The sequence below is a fragment of the Rhipicephalus sanguineus genome, unplaced genomic scaffold, assembly GCF_013339695.2.
Source record: "Rhipicephalus sanguineus isolate Rsan-2018 unplaced genomic scaffold, BIME_Rsan_1.4 Seq322, whole genome shotgun sequence".
Taxonomy (NCBI): Eukaryota; Metazoa; Arthropoda; class Arachnida; order Ixodida; family Ixodidae; genus Rhipicephalus; species Rhipicephalus sanguineus.
Window position 1 is genome coordinate 1 of NW_023615014.1, and position 27,389 is coordinate 27,389.

Here is a 27,389-nt window from a genome sequence, read left to right on the forward strand (position 1 = left end):
AACAGAAACCGTTGATCTTGTTGTCATGATGGCTGTCTCATACGTCTCCTTAGTGAGGGAACTTGCTTGACAACACTTCATTCTTTCGTGCTTGGTGTCCTCGATGTAACCAATGAAGTGGACCGTCTTCGCTTGTGACGAATGGCCTTTGCCTAGATTTCCAGCCAGACGTAGGCCATACCGCTTTCCAACAGTTTTCATGAATGTGATTGTAGATCCGCAGTCCCTGAATTCCGAATCCTTTCGTGAGCTGTCGGATTCTTTTGAAGGAACTCCAGGCTGCTGATTACGGCAGGTGAAAATACTAAGGTAGCGCGGAACACTTTCATTTTCTCTAGATTGTTGGGCTCAACGTGAGATCAGCTTAGCAGTCGCGCTGGTTTGACCAGCATATTTTGTTGAATCTCATACAGAGCCTTTGGAAAACGCCTCCTCTAATTTTCTCGGTCCCGTCGAACATCTCTATGTCTAGCACATTCGTTCTTAGGGTTTTGATGAGGTGGTTATGGTCAACGAAAGGAATAAGGGGTAGTTTTCTCGTACTGGATGCGGCCCAACATGCTGCAATGTGTTGTCATCAGACATTCCCCGAAACATGGCGGTGTTCGTCTGATGCTTGTTCGTAACAACGCGAACTATGAAAAACCCTGCCCCCTCAACAGCTTTAAGCACATTGAACGTCAGCTGCAGAGCTGGTCATGTTTTAGGTTCCTGGTAAAAAAATAACCGACAGGAATCACGTAGGTCGTGGAAAGCCCACGCAAAACAAAACAAGGAGCATGTTGACTATTTCAGTGGCACCACCAGTTTGAGATTCGCAGTTGATATCAGCGAGCCCGAAATTCTATCAACTTGACGATCATGGACCACTTTCTGCTTATATTGACGTTTCGTCAATGATAAGCCTGTAGGATGGCTCTTGTTCTGGCCGCAAGCCTTGTTTCTCTATTTGAAGCCGTTCCCTTATGAGGCTGTTTACACCTTCCTCTCCTGTGGAAGATCCGACAAACGTTTGTGGGGTGCTTTGACACGGCAGCTTCAGCGGCTTCCTGCCCCGTACGCGATCGTAACCTTTGCAAGAGATCGCCTTCCACAACAGACATCCCCTCAGTGTGGGCTCCTGCCATGTTGGCCGTGTCTTAATGACATTGATCATTTGCTCCATGACATATTTTGATGTCCTATGTCCTTCTTGCGCGGCTGTTGAAAGGGCCTTTAGAGCTTGCACAGCACGGTTCTTTTCACTGTGCTCAACTTTTCTCGGAATGTGTCGCAGTTTTTCTGAACTTCTTGCAGTCTCTGCACTTTCAGTTTCAGGCGGTGTGAGTTTCGTTTCATCTCTGCTATTATCCAGTCCGGTCGAACGTCATCTGCCATTCTTCATGTTTTAGTCCGCTTTCGAGATGTTTCTGACCACCGTAGACTCGCCTGAAGCTATGTTTTCTTGTGACTGGCACGGGGAGATCGAGCGGCCGTGTGACTGGTGTTCACTGGCTGCGGTTTCAGCATCAGGTTCTTCTAGACGAGGACATTTTTTTTTTCTTCTCTCACTAACGCTGGTTTCCCTAAAATTCTCGCTTCCGTGCGCGCGCTACATACGTAAAGAAGGTTTGACGCTCCTTGGAATGAGAAGGCCACATGTAGCTTGGGTAGGACGGAAACTGAGTTGGCACGGCTGTTGGCAGCAGCAACTTACGTTTCATTCCCACGTTGCAGTCGTCTGCTGTGAATGAAGCGAAAGCACGACAGTCCTGCAGCTGGGCTGCCAATGGCTGACCTTGTCACTCCTCTCTCGGGAAATGTTCCGCAGCCAGGCATTCCGGAGGTTTTCTGTTGACCGCAGCTCGTGTAGCACAGTTCCGGGTTTCATGAAGATTTGACTTACAAAGCGGCACACAACAATTTTTAGGCACCGCGTGCACTGCAATTCTTCCGCAGACTTCTAAAGCTGACAGCAGTCTAGAAAAAAAGAAAAAGGTATGGCATGCTGACCACCTGGGCAGGATATTACTGTCACAAAATAGGGAGGACTAGTGGGATTAGACCAGTAAGTGGAGGCTCCTATATCAAAATGGCGCTATAGGAGCGTAGGGAACAAAATAAACGTTTGCCTAAAATCCAGTCTCTAGTAATGACTGCCTTCTTTGTTTGGAGAAGTAAAAAGGAAACGGAACATCTCGACGAAATACATAGCCCATACAGCTCCTGTGTGGGCATGTATATGTATTTTTCTGTTTTTTTTGCCATGTACCTTTTTTATGTCGAGAACTGCAACTAAAAGCAATTTTGCATACCTTCCACAGCAGGGTCAGCTGGTGGCACATTTTTTGTAACAATGAAGGCTCTCTGGCCCATGGGCACCTGAGCTACAACGTCTTGAAATACTTTCTCAAGTTCCATCCAATCTACAAGGAGTGCCTATTGCAAAACAGCACCACCGGCAAGCTCAAACAATGACTATAAAATTTGATTTCCTTTGTCTCGAAATGGTTGTGTTAATCAAACATTTCGTGTTGCCATTGTAACAAAATAAGTTACTCGGGATAGTAAGTGGAAACTCGAAGCTGGTGCACAGCTTCAGACGTCACACTATCGATAATTGCTGCCCAAGCCTGTGTGGCAGTAGTCGGTGAATGACCAGTGATGCCCAGTTTCCTTCAAAAGTGGAAGCAGCTACCTCTGATACGAAAAGCGTGTCGCCCTTACACCTGAATGCATGAAGAGGCAACTGTAGCCATCTGATTCGCTTTTATTGCTTTACCTTTTTGAGCAACAATATGAAGTATTTGCTTTTCAAGTAGAATTAATCTGTGCCAGCAAGACATTTTGTTTTGCTATTTGCACACGCATATCCACAAAGGCCAGGACGAATTTTTCGGCCACTAAGGTTTTATTTCTGAGAAATCCGTAGGGGGGATTTCTTGTGGCTTCGTGCTTCAAACGGTAGGTTGTCTATTTTCCCTTTCTTAACCGTTCGCCACCTTGCGGGATTCCGCAGAACTGATTTTTAATATGTGTCGAGTTGCTTCGAGTTGGCGATGAATTCGCCCTCGCGCTGCCAATTGCTAGCTTCCTGGTTAGCTCAGTTGGTAGAGCGACCGCCCCGGTTCGAACCCCGGACCAGGACGAATTTTTCGACCACTAAGAGCTTTATTTCTGAGAAATTCGTATGGATTTCCTCGTGGCTTCGTGCTACAAACGGGTGGTTGTCTATTTTCCCTTTCTTAACCCTTCCGCCACCTTGCGGGATTCCGCAGAGCTGATTTTCAAGATGGGATTATGTGTAATTTGAAAGTTGGAAGGCAAGATATTCTCAAGTGGTTTCACTTGAGAATATTGGTGCGTTACAAATCACAGCATCGTCTTAGAGCAGTTGCAGTGGTAGAACAGGCATGTCACCTACTTGCTCAAACTTCACCAATTTCAGCAGTGGCAGGTTATCCAACTCGGCACCCTTGAGCTCACAGAGGCCGAAAGTTACTGCCCCTGGTTCAGTGCAAAACGAAAGTTTGTTCCAGCATCTGCTAGGAAGTTGAAAGTTCTGGCACACATATTCCCGACTGATTTCACTCTGCGGCTCCACTTCCATAACTGCCAACCTAGCAGCATACAAATTCGGGAGACACAGCGGGGGGAAGGGGGGGGGAGGCCAGTTTTATTTTTTTTTGCATATCGTAAATTACTGAGACTGGAGACTGACATCAGAAAGGGTAAGGATGATTATTTCGAGCTGCTTTGTTTTTTCATCAGGAAAATCTCTACTCCTTGTTTTTGTAGTGCAGGGAACCAAACTTCTTCACTTACTAAGGGACCTGGTAGTTGCGGACTCGCAACCTTCAAAAAGTTGTCAGAATACATCTGCTCAAACAATGTCCGGTTTGCTGACCCTTCACCATGAGGAGGTCACGTGGCCTAGTCTTGTTGGAAAGCGAAGACCGTCTTCTTAACCTGCTAAAGATCCTCTCACATTCAGCATTACTGTGGGGAATGGCAAGCAGCTGCAGCATCACCTTTGCCACTCTACCAAACTTCACTTCTCCATCAACGCTAGTGATTCTTCCCACTTCTGACCACTGAACATCAATACTCTCTTCATTTAATATGTCCCCAGAAATATCGTATGGCTGCAGTTCTGCAAATTCCACTTCAAGAGCGTCCAAGGCTCTCTCGACTCTTTATTTTTCTTTATTCAAGATACCTCGCAGCGCCCAAAGCGTTAGAGCAGGGAGGTTACAACATCGAATGAAACACATCTTCGTTCGACACATAATACAACTTCGTTCACACATAAATACATCTTCGCTCACGTTACAGCATTGAATAAATAGATCTTCGTTCCCACAATGTACTTGTTTTTCAGTTTGCCTATTGCACTGTTTAATTGTTCTAGGAAAAATGAGTTTGCGTACATGTTCGTTTAGCTTTATATCCAGGATTTTACAACTATGATCAAGACGTTTGAAGTGTAATGAGGTTTGTGTAGGTAAATTTCCCTGTTAATTTCAGTTATTAGTAAATCCAATAAAGAATTTTTAATTTCTGTTTATAGTGGGGTTGAGTTTTCTCATCCTAGCTCAGCCTTCATAGCAGTGCAGCTCTCCCTGCTGTCCCAAGACAAACGTGGATTCTGTATTTGTTCAAGAGCAGCAATGAAGGTTACTTCGGCGGCGTCCCACACGGCACAACTGCATTCTAAGATGGGTCTAATACGAGTGGTGTATGCCGTACATTATATATTCACATGCGAACATCGCAAGTTTTTTGAATGAAATTTAAAGCTTTACCAGCTTTGGTTCTGAGAATGTCTACCTGAGGTTTCCACGAACATTCAGACGATAGTAGCACACCTGCATACTTACATACTATCTTGTTTCAACTCTACATTATTCAGCTGGTACCGCGACTGGAAATGGTTTCATCATTTTGTAAATGAAAGATGTACACACTTCTATATTCAGATTCATTTTCCATTTGGCACACCAGTTATGAAAGGGCGATAAGTCGTTCTGAAGTTCTAATGCATAATTGTGATCGGCAATTTCTCTGTGCACATTTTCTTCTCCTGGGCAGAATTTGCGGGAATGACTCAGTGAAGAAACGAATGCTTGTGAAAGATGCATCGTTCAAGAACTTCAAATTGGCGATTTCGCTTTCTTCAGGTTTTATTCTCCAGTGGAAATTGTGCCTATATAGTCATGTTGTGACAGTAAAGTACTCCCGAACAGTAGAAAAAACTGCTGCTTCCGCTGGCACGCAGCACCTCCACAACAGACCACAGCGATGTGCGGCTCCCGAGTACAAGATCTTCGTTGGCTTTTGGTTCTTAGATCTTGATAGGGAACCTCCACGGCGAAGAACAGGCTTAATGGCAGAGGGATTGACAAACCTAGCCAAAAGGTCCCTTAGGAGCTGCATCGAGAGGGACTGGAGCAGATGAATTTGAGGTGCCTGTGACTGAAGTTGGCCGTTGACTTTGTCAAACACAGGGATGACACTCTTCGAGAGAGGGTCATAAGCCAAGTTTACATCAGAGGCGTAGTACTAAAGCCGTTCCTCACGGGTCAAGCTGGCACCGTCCGGTACTCGGATGAAAGCTCACTTTCTTTGCCTGGTTTGCATCCATCTTGCTCTTGGCTCCTTCCGTTTTTGGCGATCTCGCTGGACTTCGTCCCGCACCTCTGCAAAAGCTGCAGCTGTCTTGGGGATCTGGTACGAGCGCAGAAAGTTTGGGCGCTGCTGGCTTTTCGGCTTTGTCTCATTCAAAAAGAAGCTGACCAAGGGCTGCCACTGCTCCAGCAATCTGGTCGGACACTTCCCAGCGATAGCCACCGCGTTGGCACTTGTTTCAGAATCTTCCGCACCTCTGTGTTGTGCATCCCTTGAAATTCAGCAAGCCTGTCTTTTCGCTTGGCGCTCTTCTTGAGGTATTAGAAGATGTCCACGAGCACCTCGTCGAATTTTGCAGGTAAGCCTGCGGCTCCTTTCTCGGCCGCAAGATTTATGAGGTGACACGGGCAGCCAACGGCTATCAAATTTTCTTGGGCTTCAGTTAGCACAGCTGCCACGCCGTTTTTACCGACCATCACGTTGGCATTATCGGTAGAAAATGCGATGCAGTTCTCAACCATTATATCACGTGATATGATTGCGTCCAGAACGAGGTTTCCAATCTTTCGGCCGGTGGCCTCTCCACGGAGTTCATGCAGACAAAGCAGTCTGCCTTCCACGTTTCGCGATTCCTCGATGTAGTACGTCACCACGATTGGGTAAATTTGCGACCTACTGTCGTTGCTTCCGTGCACTGCCATTGCGAAAGCACAGCGTTTGAGAGCTCCGCCATTGTGTTGCATCTGCAGCCATTTCCCCGACGGTGGCCGTTGTTTTCGTACGTCCGCACCCGTACCGCTTCGCGTCCTCGCACTTCGGGAGCATTTTCCGAAACAGCGGTCCTGCGTGATCACTAATGCTTAGCAGCAAGTTGTGTTCCACAAGAAATCCCGTGAATAGGCATTCTGCGCGGATCGCACTGTCTTCGCAGCTCTTTTGGAAGAAACTTCCGATGTTGCCCTGCCCTTCCGCAGCACGAATGTAGTTCTGATGCATCTGTGAAGCGTTGTGCATTGTGCATCTTTATGTCGGCCTTGCCGCCGTGCGAAACGCGTTACATCACAGGCGCACGTGGTACTGAATCCGTACTTGTCGCCTTTCTCCGAGGTCACAAAGCACGGAAACTCAGCTGTGCATGAGTCCAGAAACACTTGCAAGTACAGTCGAAACCCGCGATAACGAAATCCCGAGGGAACGAAATTCTCACCGCAACGAAATACTTTCGGAGCACCGGCGAACGCCCATAGGAGTCAATGCATTTCGTAACTCGAGACTACGAAAGATATTCATACTGCAGTCCCTCATTAACGAAATTTTGAAGCACCAGTGCGCAAATATTCTACTCTCGCAACATTACCTACATTCGAAAACTGCTGAAATGCATTCATGCTACACTTAAATTGCGCAAACTATCGCTACAGCACACTTGAGAAGCAGCCGCTATCATTGTTTACAAAAAAAAAAAAAAAGCTGGCGACAATGATGATGATGATGACTTGCCGAAACACCCGCTCGTTATTGCGGACTACGTAGCCAAATCCACATTCCTTATCATCATGGGGTTTCGTTGGTTGGCTTGACTCTGTGCTTAGCTTTGTCGGCTTTGCGCGCACATGGTCGCGTGGGTGGAGCCATTTGTGGAGCGTTTTCTTGGTCGCTTGGTGCAACGTGAACTGTGTGTGGCGATTGCTTCGCCCGATTTCGCTGCCTGCGAAGATGCCGCCTCCAACGAAAAAGCGGAAGTTCATCACGCTGGAAGATAAGGCTGCAATCATCAGTGAGGTGGAAAAGGGCAGGAGAAAAATGGAAATCGCCGAAGAATTCGGCGTTGCGTGCAGCTCGCTGTCCACGATTCTGCGCTGATCCGCGCTGATCCAGCGGAGCTGGAAAAGGTTCGCCTGTAGGCGCACTTGATGACGGTACTGGTGACAGTGCAGTGCCGCCGTCACTGACCAGTGCATGGGGCGAACTTTGTGCCGTGGCAAACGAGATTCCCGATCGAGAGGCATGAAATTGTTGCGTGGTAAGGCCCGGCAAAGCAAGCTTACTGACTTTTGGAAATGAAATGTGTTTTTTGTAAATTACATGTCTTTCCTGCCGCATTCTCGCGCCAACGAAATTCCCGCAAGAGCGAAATCTTGTGCTTTCCCGCCGATTTCGTTATTGCGGGTTTCAACTGTACTTCTTTGCTTTTGACACTGCCATTGACTTTCTCGGGGAAACACGCAACCCTCACAACCACGTAACAAACAACTGACGCGTAGACAGGCGGCGTAGGCCTAGCGTACAAAATGCGCTTGAACTTCCTCCAAAGCCGGTCGTGCTTCAAACAACGCTTCATCTACAAAGATGCCTGCCTGCCGCGCTCATGAAAGACCTGTTTTCAGTGGTGGTAGCTAGCGATCCTTGAGGAGGTCGCCCGCAGCACATTTCCGCAACATAGTCGCCTCGATCGGCGCCGCCGCCGCGCCGCGCACGCCCCTTTCCACCGAACCAACCGATCTCCATTGGCACTTGGCGATCTGAAGTGGCCGGCATTGTTACAGGCTTCAAACTGACAACACCTTGCATTCTAAAGAGCACTATTGGCCGCGAGATCGAGCGGAGTCGCCGCCTGGCGGCTACTGGCTGAAGCGCGCCTAATGTGGATTGCTCCCTGCGTCGTCTGCTAGCCACGTCGTGTTTGCACGTGCGCGTACGTCCTGCACGTTCTCAAAGGGCGGTTTCTTCTTTTATGTTAGCGCGAGTTTAACTGCTCTTACCCATACCTAACATGATGTACAGAAGCAAATGAGATTGCTCGGCTGCATGCTCATTGTAATAAGACCAGTGAGTGCGACTTTCGAGAGGTCTGTGTACTGGTGTCGTATCCTTCATTCGCCAGAATCATTTCAGTGTTGGTGCCGCTTTCTGCTTCAAGCACACCCTAAAGTGCGCTTGGCATAGTCCCAAACGTGAGGAACATTAAACAGTGTGTGAGTGCAGCGTTTCAGTGACTCGGTGGTAAACAAAAACGAGGCCCATGCACTTTCGCGTTGTTGTTGTGTATAACTGCGGCACTGTAGTTCATGATGCGCTTTAGTTGTGCTTAAGGTGCCCTTTATTCTGCGGTAGTGGTCCCACTACAGCGAAATATTTCTAAAGTGAAGTCTGAGACTTCGGTACTCAAACTGTCCCTAAAGGAAAAAAAAACAGACAATGGAATGACACGGCAGTGAAAACGGAGTTGCCGCGCGCAGTTTTAACATGGGGTGAAATTTATGCAAAACCACCCATGTGTTTAGATTTAGGTACGCTTTGAAGGACCCAGATGTTCAAAATTAATCCCGATGGCGTGCCTTACATTTATGTCGTATAATTTCACGCAGAACCTCATCCTTTCTTTTACATTATCTTGAGCGCTTCTGTGGAGTTGTTATGATTTGATGAAAGGCAGCGGACATCATTAGTTTGAAAAAAAAAAGACACTTGTTCCATAAAATAACCGGACCTTTGTTGCATCACTGTCGTGCACGTAATCAATCGATGAAAGCTCTGTGCTAAACTCTTACCTGCGTATATATGCGTATTCGCGTGAACAGTGCTGTTAGCTCATTGTACAGGAATATGGGCTGGTATACAAAATGAACAGGAAGTAAACACTTAAATAGTTCAGTCGTGCGTAGCACACAAAACAAGCTAAACACGTACAGAAAAAACAACAAAAAACGTCATATGTGCGTAAGCGCAGACTGTGATCCAGGGCGAGCATCCCTTCATCGGCATGTTGCGCTTCTCTCACTAGTTATAGTAACGTTGGATGATCCTCGTGCACCGATTCAACAATGAAGAGCGCAGATATTACCAGTAAGCTGCAATCAACGCAATTTATTCGCCGACAATCGGCTCAAACCGCTCACAACGAAGCGCCGCTGTGTGCATTTGTACACGCGCCTCCGACCGCCTCTCCACACTAACGCGGCGACGGTGCTTCCACCTATATGTCGATCTCGCGGCAATAGGGACACTAAAGAGCAAAACGATTTTTCTCATAGTAGTAAAGTAGTCTTTCACGATACTAAAAACATCACGCTTGTTGCGAGAAGACGCTTAGTAAGCGACAAAACGCGCAAAAACAAATGGGGTGGGACGCCACCTTGAAGTTTCCGCACCATTCGCCGTGACGTCACATGTTCTGACGGCGTCTGCTAGGGCCTACGTACTTCCTAATCGGTAAAAATGAAGTACATTATCCTCTGAGGGGGCCATAGACTAACATACCGAGTTTGGGGTAATTTTGTTGTGCCAATGGCGCCAAAATACGATAAATACACTTTGAAATCCGTGACGCCATGCGGGGAAATTTCGGTGCGAAATTTAAAAATGAAACTTTGAACGATTTCTCCTGTATTAATAAACCTATGATGGCGCAGTTAACGACATTAGAGTTCTCAGAGCACAATTTATCGATCTAAACCGATTCATTGTTTTGTCTTTAGTGTCCCTTTAACGCACTCTCGAAGAACTCGCATCAACGCTTCCGGCCAAAACTATGTATGGAACGGGGGCCAAGACAGACAGAGGCAAAAGTTTTCCACTTTTCGGCCACTTTTCGGGAGATTCGAGATAGCATTCGTACAATCGGGAGATTAGGTCAAAATTCGGGAGTCTCCCGGACAGTTCAGGAGAGTTGACAGGCATGCACTTCTATCGTGTCAGTATGTACAGCTTCGGCGGCTTCGCTAAACTCTGATTGTGCAGCATGTTCGACCTCTAGTAGTTGCTCACTTACTTCCGGCGCCCGCTGCTTTGTAGTCCTTTTTTTAGTCGGGGGCCTACCTTGTTCACGCAGGCTTCTCTCCTTCCTTCTAGTCGGCGTTTTCTTTGTGAGGTGTTTTGGCACATCCGGAGAGAGCGTAGGAATGGCGTCCTCTGTCAGCAGCAGCTGGTCGTGTGAAATTTCAGCGGCCTCACGATTGATTACGTGGCGATAAGTCGCCTCACAGTGTGAACGTCGCCTCATAGCGACGTTCCCAAACAACACAGTCGTTAGTTCCTAATCGCCGCGTTTTATATACGGGCCCACTGCTCCCGTCTCAATGCAACCTTGGGAGCTCGAAACAACGGCACCCTTGCCTGACGACTTGTACCCACTTTTACAGCCAGACACGAAACACGTACAGTCGCGCTCAATATGACTTGCAACACGGGAGCGCGTTGCCTCACAAGTTCAAAGACTGCCTATGGCTTCCACTAGCCCTTATTTGTATAACTAAACGCTGTTCTCGCACTCAGGGATGATTCCAAATAAGAGCGTATCATTTAGTTGCCGAAATGAAAACAAGTTGAAGCCATGTGCAATCTTTGAACTCATGAGGCCGTGCTTTCCCGTGTTGCAAGCCATATTGGGCGCGACTGTAGGTCCGTTCGATTCACCTGCACCACTCTGAACCGGTTCACAGCAGTTCCCGAGAGGTTCGCGACGGGTGCGTGGCTAGTTCAGCAGTGCCGCAGGAGTGCCGTCCCAACCGGATGGCAGCGCCACGCAGAATCGAATGCCGAAGTGCAGTTGTGTGCGAAGTCTTCTGCTGTTCCAAATGAGCGCGCGGTCGAGTGTGCGAGGCACATGGTGCAATGTGTGTCCCTCATTTTGTGTGCTCTCTTGGTGTGTAAATTGTCATTCTCCTACCTGTCGCTTTTCTGTATGAAGATGAACTCTGGCCTGATTTCAACTGTCGTGCAAGTCGCCATGGAGCTGATGGATTCTGACAGTGACGAAGAGTACGACGACTTAGTCGCTACATAACGATGAAATCAGCGAGATTTGACAGAAATCGCATACCAAGGTATTGTGAGGACGTTGTTGACCGGTACTTTGGTTTCGAGTTTAAACGGATCTTTTGGCTGTCACGCGAGGCGTTCAGGGATCTCGTTGCCCGCTACCAGACGTCCTCGTTCTTCCCGATTCTGCTGGTGGTCGCCCACGGATCAGTGCCGATAAGACTTGCTTGGTAGTGCTGAGCTACCTCGGTAGCCAGTCGAGTATGTACTCCCTTGCTGACAGATTTGATGTATCCGAGTCGTCAGTTCACACGTGCATTGAGCGCGTATTGGACTTTTAAACAGCATAAGCGAAGAAGTCATTTCTTGGCCAGAGAGTCATGAGCAAGAACGGATCAAGACCGGCTTCTGGTAAGGAGCGAAGGTAAAGGCCCGCGCAACACCATAGGCTGTGGGACGGTTGCCATATAGAGATTAAAAAGCCGGAGGAGTCATCGCATTCGTACTTCAACCGCAAGAAATTTCCATCTGTGGTGCTCCAGGGAATATGCAATGACAGGAACAAGTTCATTGACGTTTTAGTAGGATTTCCTGGATCTGCACACGATGCAGGGTGCTTCGTGAAGGCCCTTTCTTCGAGGTAGCCCAGACAAAGTGCGCAGACGGTACCTGCTTGGAGACTCTGCATACCCCTGCTTCCGTGGTTGTTGACGCCATTCCGGGATAATGAGCAGACCTTTACAGTATGGAAGAAGCGCTATAACAAGTGTCATTCTCAACAGAGGTCTGCCATTGAGAATGCCTTTGGCCATCTGAAACAAAGGTTTCGTAGGCTTTACTTTGTTGACGCTGCTACAGTCAAACAGTGCTGCTTATAATAATGGGTGCTTGTGTGTTGCACATGTGCAACGAAGAGAGGGATTTCTTCATTGAGCTCCAGGAAATTGCAGAGTTTGAACAAGTTGGAAATGATGATGAGAATGATGTAACGGACCGAAGTTTGGCTGCATACAGTGATGTTTGAGAAAGGCCATTGCTCAAACGCTTGTTAGTGCCTAAGTGAGGATTTCATGAATTTGTGATATTTAAGAGTGGAGTGCATTGTTGTCTAATAAAAGAAGGAAACGATCTTTTCTTTCTCAATAGTTGATATGCGAAATGCGCGGCGCCATCTCGTGCACAGTTTAGAGTTAGGTCCGCCATCTTGGTAGCGTCCACGAAGCGGAGACTCCGCACTGCGCTGCCGTACACGACGAAACCCGCACGGATACAGAAAGCGCGAAAAGTGTTCTCTTGCGCAAATCGACCACATCGGAAATGCCAACACTGTTGTGTACCCTGTTGTAAACAGCGAGGACCTAAGGATCATGGAGGGAACAGGTGCGTGGTTTTTGCTTCACACGCGTCGCGCCGTGTGTTATCGCAGCCATGCTGATGCGGTGAATGTGTAAAGGGAGGGACGGAATATTGGGAAGAGAAAGCGAAAGCGGAAAGCGGGGCTTTCGGCAAAGTCCTACTGGACATGTGTCTGTCTTCAGGCGAATCTGTGCTCGCAGCCAGCGTACCGTAGCGGTTAGATTCTGCTCCGGCGGCGCTATCGCACCGCGTGCTTATCTGCCAGTCGTGTCTGGCACTCGGAACCGATAGGATATCGCCAGCCGGACTTAACGAGGACTTTAATGCGGAGTTTGCTCATGTACAGGCCAAACATGGTGCCACGAAAAGATGGTTCTGATAAACACGTTCACGCCAGACGAGTATTTACGACCGTGGTCGATGATCCCTCTTTCATGGGCCAACTAATCGGATCGAGTTTGTGGCCTCTAGTGCACCTGACGACCGACTATAATGGTGGCCTGTCGCGCTTTGCTTAAGCCATATCGTGCAGAATCTAAAGCAAGTTAATCGAAAGCAAATTAACCGCTATCTAAAGAGCTCGCGTGACGGATGTGCATATCGTCCTACTTTTATTCAGGCGAAGCATCTTTTAATGTTACAGCCAGGTGAAAATATTCTAGTATCGTACGTACATACAGGTTTCGGTGGATGACTTCTCAAGGCAAGTTGTAACTACCTGTATTTCTTGCAGGCTTCGTATCACCGCTCCCCAACAGACAACACAAGATCATCGCCGTGATGAAGGGAAATACTTCAAGGTGACCAAATCCACAAAAGTCTGTTCAAAGCTTTTCTTGCCATCGGACTTTATTCCGGCTGTATCTCGAGTCTGATTCAGCTAAAATGGAGGGAGACCCACTAGCTGTTCACCTACTGCTGGCACATTGGGAGGTTCTGGCAAGCCTGCCATTGAGGTGCAACATCTGAAAAGAAAAGCCAAACCAGTTGTGACATCCATGAACGCAGTGCAGGTTGTTAAAGCAATACTTATGTCCGTATCAGTGGTGTTATGCTTCAACAATGAGACTAAATAAAAATTTAATCGTGGTTTTTCGCGTGGCGATATCATCAATGATTAGGAGGCACACCATAGTGGAGTGCTCCGGATTAATTTAGGCCAAATGGACTTCTCTCATGTGCACGGCAGCGCAAGTAAACGGGCGCTTTTTCCGTAGCACCTCCATCGAAATGCGGCGGCCGCGGCCGGGATTCGATGCCGCGGCCGGGATTCGATACCGCGATGTTGCTCTCAGCAAGAGCCATAGCCGACTGAGCCACACATGGGAGACAAAAACTGATCACAGAGCCCTTCGATAGTATCAGTGCATTTGTTTCTCACTTGTTTAAGGGGCGATTCGGAGTCTGCCCCATGCCGTGGCTAGCTTCCACCAACAAATAAGAAAAGAACCTATGCTCTCACTGCATTCGACTGGGACAGAACTTCCATATCAACATGAGCGAGATACGGCTTCGGGTGGAGCGCGTAATCGCCGAGAGCCGGCACAGGCAGGCACAGTGGCATCAGACGCCGTTCGCCGAGCATGTCACTAGTACTACACCAAAAAGCACTTACCCGAAGTCACAAGTGTTCATGCGAAGCGATGATGGCGCACAGTATGCCTCGATGGTAAAGTTGTACGCATTCTTGCGCTGACGGGCAGAGGGTCGTTTTGATCGCAAAACGACTCCAACGTGTGCTCCGATATGTTCGGTACGACCGTCAAATCTGTCGTCCAGCCCGGGCTGCTAAGACTCGGAAAGCACGGTTGCTGGAGCGGAGCGAGGGTTTGCCATTATATATGCACCTGTTACGCGCGGTCGAAAACCTTCAATGCAATGCAGATATATCTCAGTGCGACGAAGCTGGAAGCGGAGGCTGGAGCTGGGCGAACACCTAAGAACACGCCGAACACTTGACGCTACCAAGATGGCGACCGGACTAGTGGTGCCAGTGTTAACAGACGACCAAGTAGTTTTGCATATCGTCTATTTATTGACCATTTTTTCCACATTGACTTTCAATGGCAGTGACAAGGCGTTCTAGAAGGCTCATTTTGGCGCTGAGCCGTGCGTCCCTTTCTTTGCGGCTTTCCTTGAACTCTTCGAGCGAGCTTGGAGTGGAGTGCCATCCACGCTTTTCCTTTTTTTTTTTCTGTGGCTGGCTTGATGGCCCGGCTTCAGCCACTTCTTCGTGTGCACGTTCTGGTTCTGCACCTGCTGTGTCAAACTCACTGATGGCGGAGAGTCATTTTTATCGCCTGCGTCGAGGCTGTCCCTGAAACGAAATGTAACTGTAAATATGAATATTTACATTTCATGTACAATAACTTTACCTGGTCATTTCAATCACCCTTCCTGGGGCAGTCAGCACTGTCGGGGTGATGTGATGCTCTTTCTCAAGAACATCACTCAGTTCTCTAGAAAGAAAAAATATTGCTAGTGTGTTGATGAATAGTTGAATATGACCTGTACTCACTCTTCAAATTCGCAAGGGACCCTTGCGTTGCCTGACGAGTTATTTTTTGTTTTGGTGCGTTTTAGGCGCGCTCAAGGCTCTTCCACTTATTTTGCACTTGTAGAGGGCTACATGGAGCCTCAAACTCCTTTGATATAATGTCGGCAAGTACTTGCCACAGGGCCTTTTTGTGCTGAAAAATGTACGCAAAGCTTTAATGATCACAAAAGAAAGGCTTGGCATGTGTTAGAAAGAACATGTATTGATATGGGGTATTTCACGGTTACTCCATATAACTTGCCGAAAACCACCCTTCTTTCCGACAAGGTCCTTGAGCTCCTTGTACTTTTGAATTAAAATCTTGTTTGGGTCCGGTCCACAGCTCCGGTTCAGGAGATATTGGGTTGTCACTGTTATTCTGGCTGGGTGCCACAGGTGACATGTCGTAACAAGTTCCCTTGGGCTGTCCTCATGCTCATAGGGCTTTGTTCGTCTGTCACATCGTCTTGGACAACAAGAGTGACGACTGTTCCATCTATAAAAAAATGTAGCAAGAGTCATGCTTCAGGAAGGTCTTGTCACTGATTAAAAGGTCGCATAACGACATTTAATTTGACAAAATCGTGCATATTCTAGGGAATGATGAAGCCACAGATGTGCATGAAAGACGCAGAATATTAAAAGGACGTTTATTTTACTCTCTTTGAGCATTTACTTATATTACTGCGAACTAAACATGGGGCAACTGAACTGCTTCGAACTTACAAGAATTTTTTGTTCAGAAGAAAGCACCGTGGTCATGGAGAATTCTGGTTTTTAGAACACAATGAACCTCCATTTTATAAACCATTGTGAAGATTGCGAATATATACAAGTACAAACTATTGAGGTCCTAAAAAAATTCTACAGAAGGTAGAGTAGACTGTTAGAAAGGCTAGCAAATGTTTGGAAAACTAAGACGACAGAAGACAACGGCAAAACTGTTAGGCGACAAGATGTGTGTACACGTGCTTGTGAGAGATTTCAGGGTTAACTTGCATAAAGGTGGCCATGAAAACTTTTCAACGTGCCCGCAGCAGCATTATACAAATCCAACAATACAATGTACACAACGCTTCGCAGTTCACGTTTTTAAAGTGACTGCACAGAGATCGTGGTGCCTAAAATGCGAGATTCCCATTACAGGACCGCGCAGCAAGCAGCGCACTAGCATCCAGCCTTAATTAGCGCTCGAAACGTTCACATATTTATCGACCTCAATATCACAAGCGCTATAAATAATTAGCCAAAATTTACCGAGCAGACAAAAACAGATGCATGCCTACCTGGTACTCTGTATGCAAAACCATCGCCCTGTGGAATCCGGCGCCCGTCGTCGCTAAGGACGGGTGTCAGGAGGGTTTCCACGCCGTCGATGTAACTCCACCGCCATCGTCGGCTGTTGCAACCATCTGCTTCCGATACGCTGAACTGGGTGAACGGCTGAACCACGCCGGCACTTTACTGGCACCACCACCAACAGAGGTGCAGGAAAATGCGAGAAAAACGTGAACCAAGGCTGCACCTCTCCTGCACTTTTTGAAACGAACGGCGGTGTGGCAGAGGGCGCTAGGCTGCACCAGTGAATCGAACGGTAGGGTGCAGCACCTTGTGAACTGGTTCTGATGGTGCAGGTGAATCGAACGGACCTTGTAACTGCTTTGCTGGCAGGATACTAGTGCGTCGCTATCCGGGATAATTCACGGCATTGTAACGCGGATCACGTCCAGCAGTCACACAAACCAGTTGCACGTGTAGTAGCTTTCGCATAGTTCAAATTCATGTGGCTGTCGCAGTGAGGATCCTGCACGCTACCGATAGCCGCACCCTAGCGGCGCTAAAGAGTCATCGAGTTTTTGTGTGCGCCTCTCCCACGGCACGCATATGGCTTCCGTCACACTGCCGCTTCTAGCCACCTAATATGCATTTTGTTGTATGAAAGCTCCTTAAATTGAAACCATGGGATCTGCTCTTCCGTACGTGGAAGTTTTCAATGAATGTGTCTAATAATGGCAAGTTAATAGGTAGCAGCAGTTAATCTTCCCCTTTTTTTTCTCCTCCAAGCCATCTATTGGGTGCGGTGATGTGGCACTGATGAAGGAAAGGAGTACACCGACCAATAAAAGTTTTAAAAGAAACGACCTTTCGGCTTCCATACGGAATCCTTGTTCACAATTAGGCCAAACGACTAGTAGTGTCTCTTATATAGGCTTCAGCACGTGACAAACCCGCGCGTAGTACGAGGAAAAGTTTCCATCATTGCGATTCAGTGTTTGCCTTGTAGATTGTACAGTGGTCAACTCTCATATCTATAACGACGGAGCGTCGTGCTCCGAACTGCACGAGCGACATCTACAGTTGAAAACGGGGCACCTCTGAGCATGCGCAGCCCCATGATGCGCCTACCTTGCATTTTCCATCGTTGGTTATCACCGCGCATGCAACAACTGCTTTGGCCGTTGGAAGCGCTGTCAACAGTTTATCACAAAACAAAAAGAAAAAAAGAGAAAAAAAGGAGACGAAGCGAAGCGAACCGTTGTCAGCGCGCGATGAAAGCTATGCTGCATGTTGATTTGCCGTTCGCGGTCACATTGTCCCGCAGCAGGTTTGCGTCCACTTATAAGTTTCCATTGTCCGGCGCATTGTCGGTATGATATGATACTGCGAACCGAGAATAAGTGCGCAGTATAAAACACGCCGATCCGGTGATTGCATCTCTCTTTTTTTAGGCTGGATGGATGGAGGATGCTATGAGCGTCCCCTTTATAACGGGGCGGTGACATGTCTGCCACCATGCCGAAGAAAAAAGAAAAACTCCTTGTTCATGCTGGCCTAATACCTTGTCTACATTGATTAAATCTATCTTATTATACCAAAAAATTTATAAATTCACGGTCTCTCTCTGCCTCTTAAGGCAGAATGACCTTATTCCCCCCCCCCCATTATTTATTTTGTACTTTATCTCTACTCTTCTGCCACCAATACTCTAACCGTCTCTTACTTATTTCTATCGCGGACGTGTTCAGCTTTCCATTGTTGTCCCTAAAACCCAAGGCTTCCTGTAGACTCGTGTCCACAAGTATACCTGGGTGAATATCGCCACATTCAATCAGTACCTGTTCCATCGTTTCCTTAGTTCCCCCGCAGCATGTACAGTGTTCGTCTTCGTTACTGAATCTCGCTTTATAACTTCGCGTTCTAAGGCAGCCCGACCTTGCTTCAAACAGTAAAGCGCTTCCCCTTGAATTATCATAAAACCTTTCCCTCCTTATTTCGTTTTTTCCCTTTCGGTAGTTACTCAGAGCCGGCTTCTTTTCCATCGCTGTCATCCAATAAGTCCTCTCCGCCTCCTGACCTTCCGCTTAATGCCCCTGTTGCCATATCGCCCGCACTGCTAGCCGTATATTCTGGTGCCTCCTAGTTCTCTTTCTCCACTGCGTGTCAACGCTTTTCTATACAAATACCTGAAAACCTTATCTGCCCATCTACTCTTCTCATTTTCCTCAGCCTCTCTCCGAATCTCATTTTGCTCTGAGCTTCCCTCACTTCAAAGCCTGTCCATCCCATATCACCCTTTACAGCCTCAATTGTCGTCTTCCGTGAGCGACCAACGCGAGGCGGCCCACCGTCCTTTGATTTACATCCATTCCTGATTGTACCTCTGACTTCATGCAAACCACTGAGTTCCCAAATGTAAGCCCGGGACCATCACACCCTTCCCAGCCCTCGAAGCACCTCGTACTATTTCCCCATAAAGCTCTGTGCTCATAATTGCAGCATTCCTCTTTCCCTTTTGCTACCGCTGCTTTCTCTGTACCTCCATATATCTATCCCCTCATTTACCCATACTCCGAGGTACTTGTACTCGCTTACCCTCGGTATTTTTTGGCCCTGTATGAGACCGCATGGTCTTCGTGATCATTGAATACCATCAATCCACATTTTGTTGCACTAAATCCTAGTCCTAGAGCCTCACATTCCCTTCCGCATATATCTGCCAGTCGCTGTATCTCATCTTGACTGTCCGCAAATAAGAGAATATCATCAGCATAAAATAGACCTGGAAGCTTCTGCTCAACCATCGTGCCGACCTGTTTGTGTGACAAATTAAATCCAATGTTGCTACCTTCTAGCGCTTTTTCCATCCTCACCATGTACAGCATGAATAACAGCGGGGACAAAGGACATCCTGTCTCAGCCCCTTGCTAATTTCAACGCTGTCCTTGCTACTTTCCTTCCCATTCTATACAAACTGTATTTTCTCGTACATTCCCTCAAAAGCTGTATACAGTCGTCCCTATGCCCACTTCTTTCAATATATCCCACAAAATTTCCTGCTTAACGTTGTCATCTCCGGTGGATATCTAGATAAGCTATGTATAAGGGCTGTTTTCTATTTTCGATATTTCTATACATGGGTAAGAACAAACAGATTATCGTCTAACCGCCTGCGATTCGAAATCCATTCTGAAGTTCTCCCAAAATATCATTTTGTTCTACCCACGCTTCTATTTTTAATTTTACTGCCTGTATCGCCAACCTGTATAGCACCGATGTAATGGTTAGCGGTCTATACGAGCGAATGTTATCCTTTTCTCCCCTGCCTTTATAGATTAAGTTCATTCACTTTTTCGCCACTGTCTGGTATTTCCCGCCCTGTAAGCACTTTCTACGGCTTTCAGCAGTGCTTCTTTAGTGTTATGTCCGAGTTCGTTAATGAGGCTGACGGGAACCCCATCTAAGCCCGGAGTAGTGCGCTTAGGAATTTTTCCTTCGGCCTTCTTCCAATTGAAATTCTCTAGTACTCCCTCTTCGTCAGTTGCACTCTTTGCGTACTATACCTCCGGGGGAATCCCCCTGGGTGACCTTTTTAACGAATCGGCTGTTATCTTTCGGATGTAACCTAGCGCTTCATGCCCTTTCAATTGATTTCCTCCTTCTCTACCAAACGTTGTTGCTTGTGACAGACTTCCTACCTAGCGCTTTTAGGTGGCTCCAAAATATCCTAGGCGCGGCCCATTCTTCTTTTCGCGAATCTCTGTCATCCAGCGTTCACTTTCACCTTTAATTTTTGCCTCGACTAATTTCTGCACGATGGATTTTTGCTCTAAATTATTTCCCCATATTTGGTTTACTTCGTCTGTGCCGCCTTCTTTTTTTTGCCTGTCCTGTGGCTCCCGTGATTCCTCACGTCGCTTCTCGATCGCCTCCCGGATTTCTTTGTTCACCAACTTTTTGCTTTCTCTTTCCTTTCCAACAAATAGTTTTCTTCTCTTTTTCCATTTCTTTTGTGATTATATGTAGCAGCTCACTATACTTCCAGTCTTTGCCTGGCAGTTCGTCTACTTTTTCTTCGACTCTTGCGGCTACATTCGTTATTTGTTTGTCATTTAGATACAAGCTGCCAAATTTTGATTCTATGTCTTATTTTCAGTTTTATATCCCATTTGTAATATTATGCGTTTATGATCACTACCCAAGCTGTTAATGCCTTCCTCGTCTATTCTCATCTCTAAGTTTGTCATATATTCCTTCTGTCATGAGACAATAATCAATGCTCGATTGCCTGTTTCCGACTTCCCACGTGATCTGCCCCTCACACTTCGGCCCCACGTTAACTATCTCAAGACTATGTTGCTCGCAGAGATCTACCAATAACTTGCCATTGGTGTCTGAATATCCGTCAAGGTCACGAATGTGAGCGTTCATGTCCCCTAGAAGGATTATTTCGGCATCATGACCAAATTCTTTAATATCGGTGCTTATGCATTTCACTATCTCCAGATTCTTTTCTCTGCAGTTATTCCCCGTCCACAAGTATGCTACACCTAGCCACGTTTTCTTTCCACCTACTGTGCCCGAAACCCAAAGGTGCTCTGAACACGTCTGCTTCACTCTATCCCATTTTGTTCTGCTATGAATTAGCATTCCAACACCCCCACCTCTCCTTTCTGATGTGATCCTGTTACATCCTTCCCAAATATAATTGTCAATATGTGGTGGCTCTTCCAAGTCTCTAAGGTGTGTTTCTGTAACCGCATAAACACCTATCTGTTCCTTGTTTAACTGTCCCTCAATCTCTAACCATTTTTCCTTTTTTTCTGCCACCCTGCATGTTAATGTAACTAATTGCAACACGCGCCTTCTCCCTTCTTTTACCTTTTCTCTGGTTTTTCGCTATACTGCCTGTCAAAGAGTCCCCCTGGTTGTTTTCCTCATTACAAGCTACCCTGGGCACCGAAGGGCCCGCGTGCCCCCCAAAAAAGCTACTGCGCGTCCCGCAAGTCGCCAACCCACCTCATGACCAAGCCTCCTATCGAAGTGTATTCCGTCTCTTTGAAAACCACCCCACCTGTGCACCTCTCTGTTTATTTCCACTACCTCGATGCCTTTCTCTCGACTCATATGCCATATCTCTTTGTTTGCGTCGACAACCGCTCTTTGCAGGTTGACGTCACGCACCGGTACCTCCGGTATTGTGCATACCACTATCTGCACCTGAGGGGAAATGGCGCGCATGTCATCTACCCCTTTCGCTAATGTGGTCGCTAGTTCGGCTGATTCTTCATTCAAGACGTCGTTTAGACCTCCCGCGATTATCACGAGGTTACGTCCATTAGCCTTAGTTGCGAGTTTTGCGCTAGCTTGTCTCATCACTGATCCCATCCCATGTCCCGGGAACTTCCCTATTAAAACTCGTTTGTCGCCTCTCACCCTTTCTTTGACTGCTTCTGCGCATCTAACTAAATTCGAGTCCCCGGCGATTATCACGTGTTCCGACTTTTCTGCTGGACTCTCCCGCACCTGGCCACTGCCTCGGTTATTAGCGCGTGCCACTGCTGCTGTATTGTCCCCTCCCCTTCCCAAAACTACTTCGCGGAAGCTAGGTCCTGTGACCCTTGCACCTGTCTTTTCCAAACCTGTTTCCCCCTTCGCGTCTACCACTGTAGGGGTCGATGCCCCTCTGTTCCCGCTGTCTTGCTTCTTCGCCATGACTACCTTTGCTAACCCCTCCTCGGCTGACTTAAGCCTTTCCCCCATAGCCATCGTTTTTTCCCGCTCTGTCGCCAACGCATTTTCCAGCTCGGCGATTCTTACCATGAGCTCATTCTGGGCAGCCATCATTATTTCCATTTTCGCCTCTAACTCGCATTGCTTACACTTGGCGTCAGCTCCCTCTGTCTTCTCATCCGTACCAACCTCTATTTTCCATCCCATTCCGCACCCTGAACACTTTACGGTCTTTTTGACCATGGCTAGATCGTTCACACGGCGGATTAAATACACTTAAAGCCAAATGATATCACTAAACTCCGCAGTATGCTACACTGCAAATCACATGTGTACCTTTCAGCCACGTGGTGTCCGAACAAACAAATAATAATAAAAAAAACCCAGGCAACTGTCACACAGGAAACAGTACAAAGTTGTAAGCCCTATTAACCTTCAATCTAGTGGCTTATGTACTCATATAACTAAAAAAGCTCGAATCATGCAAAAAGCGCTATACGGTTGACAGCGCTTCTGACGGCGAAATCAGTTGTCGCGGCCGCGGCGATAACACGGACGGAAATTACATGGCGAGCGCATCAGTGACGCTGCGCATGCTCTGATGTGGCCCGTTTCAAGCTGTAGATGTCGCTCATGCAGTTCCGAGCACGACGCTCCGGCGTTATAGACATGAGAGTTGACCACTGTACCTCCAGCGACTTGAGATACAGGCGTGATTTACAGTTTCTCTTCCTGCCGATAACACTCGCATTTATCCACTCAATGGTGTGATAAGTCATAGCTGCATGCTCGGCCAGTGCATTAGACGCCACTTTCTTTTCCACATCGTTCTGATGCTGGCGCACGCGCTGTCCGAAGTTGCCGGTCTCCCCGATATAGACACTTTCGCAATCCGCACAGGGGTCTTGTACACAACACCAGGAAAGGCTTCCTTCGGTAGCTTGTCCTTCCACCTTTGCACTGCTTGATACCTTTCTCTTCTGCTTGCTGTATGACATGTGGTGTTGCTTCAGAGTGACCATTTTCTTGATGGTTCGTGATGTAAGAAGGCGTGACTAACACGGCTCACAAGGATAGAATAACACAGGATGGCGCGCTAACCTAATTGCACTGAACCTATTTCTTGATGGTATAATCTGCACTCCTATTTTGAAGAGAGGCATGACTGCTGCTTCTGCAATTGTGAAAGGAAACTTTACCGTGTGCACCGAAAATATCTTTACGATCAAAAACCAACCAAACTGCATTTAAAGGCATTTTAGTTGGTTTATCAGTTTAGAGGGCTGACAGTACATTCATGGCCTCACTATTTTACGTTTGTGTGTAGAGCATGCATATAAACGGCGGGTTTCCTTTTCAGCAATTGAAACTGTTCTAAAAGTTTGAATGCACCAAGATTTAAGTTGTTCATTTTGTTGATAGGTCTCGGTCGATAGTTTCAGTTTCTCGGAAAAGCAATCTTGTGGTTTACCTACTCTGAATATTTGGCTACATCGTCGCATTTTCAAGAGTAGGTTCTGACATCATTTTTGTGATGATTCTCTTGCTATTTTTTTTTTCGCCACTGCATGCTGCTTGACATTCGGGACAACTGGTTTTGTAGCAAACCGCTTGAGTTCTCTGTTGTAGCATGGATTTCGGGGTTCAGTAGAATGATATTTTTGTCTTGTTTATTTTAAATTCGGCTGACTGCGCTCGTACGTACACATGGGGGGGGGGACATAAATACATGCATAAGATACTTGTTTCTGAGTGTGAGTGTTGTTCTTGGACATGCTTTCTTTTTGCCAGGTTGTCTTACGAAGGAAGTGATTTGGGCGGGCTGTTTTCTTGGAGTTCGGTGTAAATCACTCTTTGCTTCTGTCCGATTCCAACTTGGAATGCTTGAAAGTTCTTCTGAATAAAGTGTTCACCATCATGCTTTTTGGCTTACGGGTGGTTCCAGTTGAAATGCACGTGGCGCCGTGTATGTGTTAGTTTGTGGTATATCGACAACGTTCGTCTCCTGTTTCGGTTACTCGTAGGTCAAGGATAGGGAGTAGACATCTATTTCGCATTGTCAAGTAAACTGAATATCCACGAAGTTTAGGTGGATAAGCTTTAGAGCGCAGTTCTTAGGCGCCCGTTCCTGCATTGAGCGGCGTCGCCGTTGGCGTTGTCGGCGTAGATACAGCGAACAAGGACGAAAGAGAGCGAACGCGGAGTCTGTCGATATAACGAGCCACTGACCTCTAACCTCGCTTTCTTCCTCCGTCACGCGTGCGAGCCCCTCGGTCGGAGCTTGTGCGCATGCAAGGCTGGCACGTGCGCTGCGACTGGCTTCGCTTGTCGTAAGAGGGCTCTCAGCGTTTTGCTTGGTTTGCGACGCCTGCAATGCACAGAGTGGTGTGCGTAGCACGCGAGAGCTGGCAGTTTCTGTGGCAATACGTAACGAATGTTACATTGCTACAGCTGTGGATAGCAAAACCTTCAAACACAGTTGGCGTTGCCCCAACGCGAAGCTGCGCTTAGAATTTCCATTAGGCAGTATTGCAATCGTCGCTGAATTTTTTTGACTTGCCTCTATAATTCATGTACAGTCAACCACGAAATAATACGGGCCACGGTAGAGCGTGCCGAAATGGCCATCTACGCCGTTTAGGAGCTTGCCGTCTGCTGTCGAGAGTGCGGCTCTAGAGAATACGTGGCCACAGCTGTGCTCTCGACAGCAGATGGCTCACCACTAGACGGTGCAGACGGCAATTTTGGCACACATTTGCGTGATCTGTACTTTTGTGGTTGATTGTACCTGTGTGATGAAACGATAAAAAAGACGAAGACAGCAGCGAGAAATGCGACACGTTGCGGACAAAAAGGAGAGCGCGTGGTGGTGGCGGCGAAAAAAAAAGGAAGAAGAAGCAAGGAGCTGGCGGGAGTGGCCACGGAGGCACAGCGTTCGAGAGGCCACGTTCGCGAGGGCTACCCGGGACAACGCTGGGCAGCCTCCTGAGGGTCGCGCTCCTGCGGGCGCTGGTGACCAAGGTGTCCGTGTCCTGCCCGGTACCTGGCCGGTTCCTGCCTGCCTCTTTTCTGCGCTTGCTGGTTCCGGTTTGCCTGCCTGAACGCGTGGTCCACCACCACTCACCCTGCTGCTCACCTAGCCACTCCGCTACGTCCCGTCTATCTGCTGAGACGGTCGACCGTCGGCCTGCTGTGCTGCGACGTTACCCGGGACGTGAGCAGGACGTCAACGAATGTGAGCGCATCACTCTAGGACATTCCACGCGTATTGACATTTTCGTTTGAAGTGTATTTGGGGGATATCTGTTATGCGTGTATTGTCTTCGAAGGTTGTTGCTGCTGCTATTGATAATATATGTTGCTTACCAGCCTTATCGTGCACGGCTCCTTCCTTCATTGCCACCGTATGAATCAAAGTGACGGTCCGCACATCACCTCATTCTTTACTTCTGGCGTCCGCGACAGGACTAAGCTCTCTTAACATCTTTTGAGAGCCTCACTTTGTTCACGTGCGGTGGTTGAAAGATGGATGCCGAAAGACTGATAGGTGTTGGTAAAGAGTTGGGACTCACAGGCAAGGCACTCCAGCAGTGGATAGAGAAGGAGCGCGATAGAGAAAGTGAGCAGTACGCGCTAAAGCGTGAGGCAGCTAAAGAAGATCATGAACGAGAGTTACAGCGGCAAGCTGGAGAACGCCAGTTGCTTGAGCTTCAGCTGCGCGTGCAGGAATTAAAACAAGCTGGTCAAGCAGTCCTCGCCGAATCAACTGATCGTGACACAAGCACTCAAGGGTTTCGAAGCCCGCACAAGCTCATTCCTGCGTTCAACGAAGCCGCGACGAGCTCGATGCTTACATTCAAAGGTTCGAGCGAGTGGCCACTAACCAGGGATGGCCTAGAGATAAGTGGGGCCTCTCCTTGAGCTTGTGCCTAACGGGGAAGCTCTGTCGGTAGTCGGACGCATGTCCGCTGAAGATGCGACTGACTTTGTGAAGCTTAAGTCGACATTGCTTCAGAGGTTCCGGTACACAGAGGAGGGCTACCGAGTCAAGTTCCGAGAGGCCAAACCGGAAAATGGCGAAACAGGACGTCAATTTGCCGGCAGATTGCTGGGGTATTTCGACCACTGGCAAGAGATGGCGAAAGCCGAACAAACATATGACGCCTTGCGGAACCGGGTTGTCTCGGAGCAATTTTTGCTTCAGTGTGACCAGGGCTCGCTGTATTTTGAAGGAGCGAGGCTGCAAAGATTTGGACAGTCTGGCTGAAACAGCAGACCACTACCTGGAACAAGGCCTCACTCATCTGGCTAGAGGTGAAGAACTGTATATTTGAAGAGTGGGGCACCACACAAAGAGCCACCAGGCGCTCATGACAAGCCCATTGCTTCATATGCAACAAGCGAGGGCACAAGCCATCAGATTGCTGGTCTAAGTCTACGGGAAGCAAGTCGGCGACAGGTTGGAGTGGAAAAAAGCCGGACAGGTTTCCCAAAACTACGAAGGGCTGCAACGAGGCTTTGTGTTCTTTCTCTGAATCTGCCCAAACACCACAAGAAGATATAACCTGTCCATACAACACCGAAGTGCTGCATGCATGGAAGGCGTCAATTTTGACAACATTGGATCGAGTGCACAAAGCTTTTCTGGACTAAAATGTCGATCAGAAAGAATGGCAACAGTGCAAGGGTACCTAGAAGGACAACCCGTTACGGTTCTGCGAGATTCCGGCTGCGACACAGTCGTAGTAAAGCGTGCACTCGTCCCAGCCAGCACGTTCACTGGGAAAACGCGGACTGTTTATTTATTAGATAGTTCCATTCGGTACCTTCCTGAAGCTAAGGTCTATATCGACTGTCCGTTTTTCAAGGGCACGGTACTTGCTATATGCGTGGGAGCAGCCACTTTATGATGTTGTGTTGGGTAACATTAACGGCGCCTGCCCCTCCCTCATGCTTCCTGAAAGCAGAGATGACGCGAGGAAGCTACCACGCTGGAGTCGCGAGGAACAACACAAGACATCCCGCATCACAAGCATGCAAGCTACGTTCATGGCAATTACGTGGCTGCTGCGTCACAGGTCTTCCAACATCACCGAAGCCGTCAGTAGGCATCGCAAAC